Genomic DNA, 6,539 nt, shown 5'->3' with positions numbered 1-6,539 from the left:
TAAATTATCTTTTTTGGATGATTTTCTCTATAAATATCGTATCAAAAACTCTGTTTTCATGGACGAATTATCAATATTCATTCACCAAGAATCTTCAATTCTCTTCTAAAAATCATTCATTCTTTCTTTTCTAAAACTTTGTTTTCTCGAATAAATAATTCCGCATTCACAAGATCTAGAAACACGTAGCCATATTCGAAGTTGCCTTCGCCCTAGACGTGAAAGGTTTTAATTTCTGAGGGTTTGGTTCCAAATCTCTTTTTCAATTATTTAATTTGATTGTTTTCATTATTATTTTCCTTGAAGTTACTAACGTGTGTATTTTGTTATTAGAAAGAGGTACGAGGCATCGAAGTAAGTACTTTAAGGGATTTTATTGATGAATTGATATTATGATGTAGAAATCATGTTTAGATTGTTATTATGATTCCTAGTATCATGTCTAGGGTAATTTTAATATCAAGTATGATTGCTACGATGCTTCCTATGTTCTTCCTAATATTAATTCATGTTAGTAACATGTTAGGGATAAAGCTTTGATTTTTATTGTTTAGTGACATGCTAGGGTTTGTTATTAATCTTGTTAGTATCATGCCTAGGATCTTGCTATGCTTTAACATGATTATGATTATGATTGATATTATTTTTATTAATGATATTGATTATTTATTATGTTGCTTGATATGTATCATATTTTTTATTGTTATTGCTTGATCACCTTTATTGCATGTTAAAGGGAATTGGTATTTGCAATCACGCTTAATAAGATATTAATAATCTTGTTAGGGTTAATTGTGATTATAAATTCAAGTGATCGCCAATAATAGTTTATTTGTGCATTAAATTCAACCAACATAGATTAAACGGGTTTAGGGTTAATCTATTGATTGTATGTTAGTCAGAAAGCGCACATGAATACGAGCAGAATAAAGTAGAGGCCTATTATTAGGGCAGGTTCAATCTCTTTTAGGTTGGATTTGTACCATCATCCCCGAACCCTTATTTGGTTCATGACCTTATGGAGTTGACGATCTCTTGGATCGTTAAGGGGTGTAACCTTCACCTCGTGAACGGTTTACAAGTTCCTTAAAAACTTGTAGGCGACTCTTTTGCTCTATCTTCTTCCCTTTTGGACGCCACCGTACTTTAGTGTATAATCACAGTGGGGTTCAAGCTAGTGGGATTTTAAAGGCTTGAAACTATTCCCTACAGTTTTTGGCGACTCCACTGGGGAGGATTTCTTTTTTAATTCCTGAATTTGTTTCGGCAATGATTTAGAATGAGTGGATGAGACTCGAAAAGTTCTAAGTATTTCATTTGCGTAATTTTGATTAACATTGTGTCATATGCATAAAAAGGTTCTCATTGGAAAGACCATCCGTAATGAGTCAAAAACATAAGGATATTACACGTAGGAAATTTGAGAAATGTCTTTCACAACTAGGATTGAAATAACACCGCGCGAAACTAGATGATTTTATTGAGCACAGAAAGTTGCTGAGGCATGTGGGAAGTAGCGTCAGGGGCCAGAGCTTGGCGCCATACTTTTAGCCGTAGCGCCAGACGCCAGTATTGGCGCCAGGCGCTACAGTTAAAAGTTGGCGCCAGTCTCTGTTTGCTGGCGCCAATTTCCCCCAATACCGAGCCAGAAATATGCGTTCTAATTTCGACCGGTTTTTCGCGTTGTTTGCTCGATCCTACTTCCTGATTGAATTTTTTCGCACTTTTCTGAAACCCATGTGTTCTACATATGGACATAACCCTCTAGGAATTCATGCTCTCTCTACCCGATTGAACGCTCCTGGCAACAAAGGGTACATCTGAGAGGTTGAATTCACCAAACCATGGAAGCGAGTTTTTTCTAAAAAACTCGCGGTGTTCTATCCACACGCGTTAACCCTTCACGGTTAGGCTTCTACGCGGTGCATCTTGACAATTAACCATGGACCCTGTTTGACTAAACCATATCCCAAACTTTAGAGAACTAGAGCCATGGTTAGGTTGCGAACTCATTGCATCATATTGTGCCTACTTGCCTAATTGTGCATTATTTGTTGTGCATATATATTCTATGCTCCTCCTAACCGTTTGTTGATTTGTGTTGAGACTAAAATTAGTGACTTAAAGAACTTTGCCTATTTAATTAATTAATTAATTAATTTGAGTCAATAAAGTCTATTTTCTTTAATCGGAATTGAACTAGTACGACTTTAGGCATACCCCAGTTGGCTAATAATACCGAAAACAGTCCCGGATCGAAGCTCCAATATTGGTGCCAAAATCTGAGCTGTAGCGCCACTGTATGGTGTGTAGCGCCAGACATTTACTAAAAAGTCTGGCGCCAATCACCATATTGTGACGTCAGTCCTGTCGCTTGGCCGACTGTTCGGATTATTTGTCGAGTCATCACCTAGGATCTAATTAACCAGTTTGCTAATTAATTCGGTTAATTTCCGCTGTCAATAACACCTTGTCAAGTCATTAATCGAGTCTTGGTCACATAGTCTAGCCACATGGTCATGACACGAGTCTTAACGCACCATCTACACTCACTAGTCTTAGCACACACTTTGAGTATACATCACCATGGCCATGTCTTAGGTTCATGCATGAGTCGGTCTTTCCGTCATTTGAGTTGGGGTACATTCTATTCCTAAATCTTCATATCCCTCCACCTCCATCTTTCTTCTTCATATTCTATTCCAATCTTTCTTCACTTCCTCCATCCATTGCATGTTGAATAAAGTTTGAGTCAAATAATTAACAATAAGTATTCCCAATTTCCTTTCCCACAGTACTTGGTCGAGGAGATAAGGGCGATTAATCAAGGACAACACCTTTGTTCAAGTCTCGCTTTTTGATAAACCGATTCGTCAAAAGAGGAAGGCTAAGAAGATAATGGCAACTCAAGAAGAAGTCAATGAGCTTAGGGACTAATTGGTTACCATGACTGAGACACTGAAACTCCTCACACTTAAGGTCGATGATCCCGTGAAGCAACAACGGATGGACCTCATGCAAGAGAGTCTGAGCAAGTTATCTAGTGACTATAAATTTCAGGGCATGAGCTCGCAAGGGGTCTCGCTGGATAAAGAACTTCTTCCGCATAAGTTCAATGCCAACGACATCCCAAAATTCAAGACAACAGATAATCCTTACTTCCATCTAAAAGCTTTCGAAACTATAATGACTATCAAGGGTATCGATAAGAAGGTGTTCCCCCTCTCTGTTCCCACTATCTCTTGAAACCGTTTGCCAACAATGGTTCTTCTCCCTTGACAAGGAGAAAACCTCTACCTGGGAATCGATAGTAAACGCTTTCGTTGATAGGTACAAGTGCAATATTCAAGTTGAAACCGATCATAGACAACTTGAGATGCTAAGACAAAATGAGAATGAAGGCTTTACTTCTTTCTTTAATAAATGGAAGGAAACTTCCGCTAAGATGATTGAAGTCCCCACCGAAAAGGAATCTGTGAGGATGTTTATCAAGAATCTCCAAGAAAAGTATTCAAAGCACTTAAAATATCAACACAACTTGAATACTTTCAAGGCCATCTATGACATAGGTATCGAGATCGAAGATGACCTCGCAAAGCAAAAAGCTACTAATAATAGCAACCACGGTGGCTGGAAAGGAAAGAAGAACGACAATCCTTCTTCTTCCGAAAACGCCCACTCTAGTAACAATGTTAGTACCTTTGATCTCAGTGAAGTTTTAGCCATAGATAACCAACGATCTAAGAAGCAACTAAGGAAAGACTTCACCCCCATTGGGATGAGCTACGATACTGCCTTCGATCGACTCCATGCCAAAGGACTCATTACTCCCATTGGACCTATTCAAGATCCCGCACCTGAAAAGAGATTGCCTAGTTGGAATCCAGACGAACACTGCAAGTATCATCAAGGTAGGGGTCGTACTATTGAGAGCTGTTGGAAGCTAAAGGAGGCTATCCAACATTTGATTGATAATAACAAGCTTCCCATGCCTCCAGTTAACAAGAAGAGCGAGTGATGATAAAGAAAGAACACAAGACAAGAGGCGAGCTCCAACGACAAAATTTCATGACCTCTTTTTCTATTTTTCATTTTTTCCTTTCCTCAATAAGTCTAGCATAGGCACCTTTCTTTTCCCTTAGATTAATTTTTGTAGATTCTTTATTTATTTTCTTTTAATAAAAATTAGCATTTATTTCCTTGTATATGATCATCACATTGCATTGCAAAAAAAAAAAAAAAAAAAAAAAAAAAATCCATGTCGAACTGAGCACAAGGTATACCAATGATTTGAGGCACCTTTGTAGCCACATCATATCTCATTTCACCCTTCAATTATACATCCTTTCTTCATAAACCACTTTGAGCCTCGTCTAACGATAGACCCTTCTTTTTTCAACCTACATCTACCTAACCTTGGGATGGGATGGTGTGCAACTTATGCAATTCTAAAGAAAGCTTGAGCAAATTCAAAAGAAAGCAATAGCAAAAAATAAGCAATGATAAAAAACGAAAACAAGTATACAAAAGGGCAAGTGTTCCAATGTCTTTGATATGAAAATATCTTTGATATGAGCACGTCTCAGATTGCGTCTCTTATCGAGTGCTCGGTACCGTGCCTGAGAAACATGAATGCCAAGTGAGTGATAGACCGCATGATCGGGATTGTCCACACTTATAGATGCTAAAGCAAAAGATGAAAGAGAGCTAAAAAAAAAAAAGAGTAGAAAACCTCAAGCATAAAAATACAAATATTCAAAAGCAAGGTTGCACACCTTGGGGGCTTATCTAGGGTCACTAGTAGAAAAAGGCTTATTTGCGTCGCTCATTTATAGTGTATTTGCGTCGCTTCTATGAGCGACGCAACTGCTCGCGACGCAAATGACTTTTAAGTCATTTGCGTCGCTCCTAGGGGCGACGCAAATAAGAGTCATTTGCGTCGCTCCTTTATAAACAAGCGACGCAAATGACTTTTTTTATAAACTTATTTTTTGTCATTTGCGTCGCTCCTTTATAAACAAGCGACGCAAATGACTTTTTTTAAAAACTTATTTTTTGACATTTGCGTCACTCCTTTATAAAAGAGCGACGCAAATGACTTTTCTGATAAACTTATTTTAAGTTATTTGCGTCGCTCCTTTATAAACAAGCGACGCAAATGACTTTTTTTAAAAACTTATTTTTTGACATTTGCGTCACTCCTTTATAAACAAGCGACGCAAATGACTGAGTAAACAATACAATTGCTGTATTTGCGTCACTTGTTTGTTTAATGAGTGACGCAAATGATGTAAATTTTTTTTTTTAATTATAATAATTGCTTGTATATGTTTGTAGTACCTGTTTTTCTTGCTAGTGGTATAAAGTAATATGCTAACGCTAATATAATTGAAATTAAAATGCAATATTATTGAATAATGCAAATGTAAATTTCGGCAAAGTATCCTTTGTAATTTGGCCTACCCATAAAATTGGGAATGACGGCATTATATTAACAAACTTTCCAATAATTTACATCTTTAGTAATCTCCAATAATGAGTGTGAAGAGCAATGGGGATTCCACCAATGAGGAGAACAAGCAGATTGTCAATTCCGCGCCAAAATGCTATGTGCTGGAAAAGGTACATGAAAACAATCTCCACCAACACCCCAACAGCAACCAAGCACAAGCATACATTCCTAATGCCAACCAAAACCTAAAAAGGAAAGAAAAAAAGCAAAATAAAGGGTTAAGAAGATAAAACAAGTAGCTATATATTTTTAGTGTTGAAATCCACTAGAACTTTTTACCTTATCCCAACATTTGACTTCATTGATGCTAAAATCCAGGCAAACATTTTTCCTAAAGAAGATTCGAGCACCTGTGGCAATGATCACAGCTTCACATGCTCCTTGTTCACAAATACAGCCAGAGTATACTGCATCCCCTGCTTTCTTAGTTACTGGAGACAAAACTCCTGTTAAAACATACTGCAAAGCACAAGAAATCATATATTCAGCAACAATAGATGCATGAAGTAAATATATTAATCACAAACATTACAACTGACCTCATCAATTATTACAGCATCGTCTCCTTCCATTAGACGCGAATCAGCTAGAATGATGTCTCCAGCATTAATACTAATTACATCCCCAGGGACCAACTGTGAACTATACTCCTCACTCCACCAACCATCTCGCAGAACCTGATGAAATAGCCATAAATTTAGAAACAGCCTCACAAATACACGTGTATAGTCGCAACTCTCAAGTGATACTATGATACAGATAGACCAATGCAAGCATTGAAAGCATGCATACCTTTACTTTCCTAGCTAAGGGTGCCATGACGGAGGTTTGGTGATTATAGATATCTTTTTCTGTAATATGACTCATAATTGGAGCAATTAAAAGCACAAGAAAGACCGAAACAAAAAAAAAATTAGAGGAATTGGGTTTTAAAGGTTGAAGGTTGAACATTCAACTCGATTTCTGGGCGAAACTCAGGTCGGAAGGTCCAACTGAATTTCTCAAGGTAAAAACATGCAACTCGAGC

The 6,539-nt window shown here is 37.4% G+C and overlaps 1 pseudogene; it reads right to left on the bottom strand.

Moving 5' to 3' along the window:
• Positions 1 to 5,446: 5,446 nt before the first annotated feature.
• LOC145627860 (plasma membrane ATPase 1 pseudogene) lies at positions 5,447 to 6,084 on the bottom strand (annotated as a pseudogene).
• Between the last annotated feature and the right edge of the window lie 455 nt (positions 6,085 to 6,539).

The sequence above is a fragment of the Chenopodium album genome, chromosome 4 (genome assembly GCF_948465745.1).
Source record: "Chenopodium album chromosome 4, dcCheAlbu1.1, whole genome shotgun sequence".
NCBI classification, from domain to species: Eukaryota; Viridiplantae; Streptophyta; class Magnoliopsida; order Caryophyllales; family Amaranthaceae; genus Chenopodium; species Chenopodium album.
This window is presented reverse-complemented; position numbering and strand designations above follow the sequence as displayed.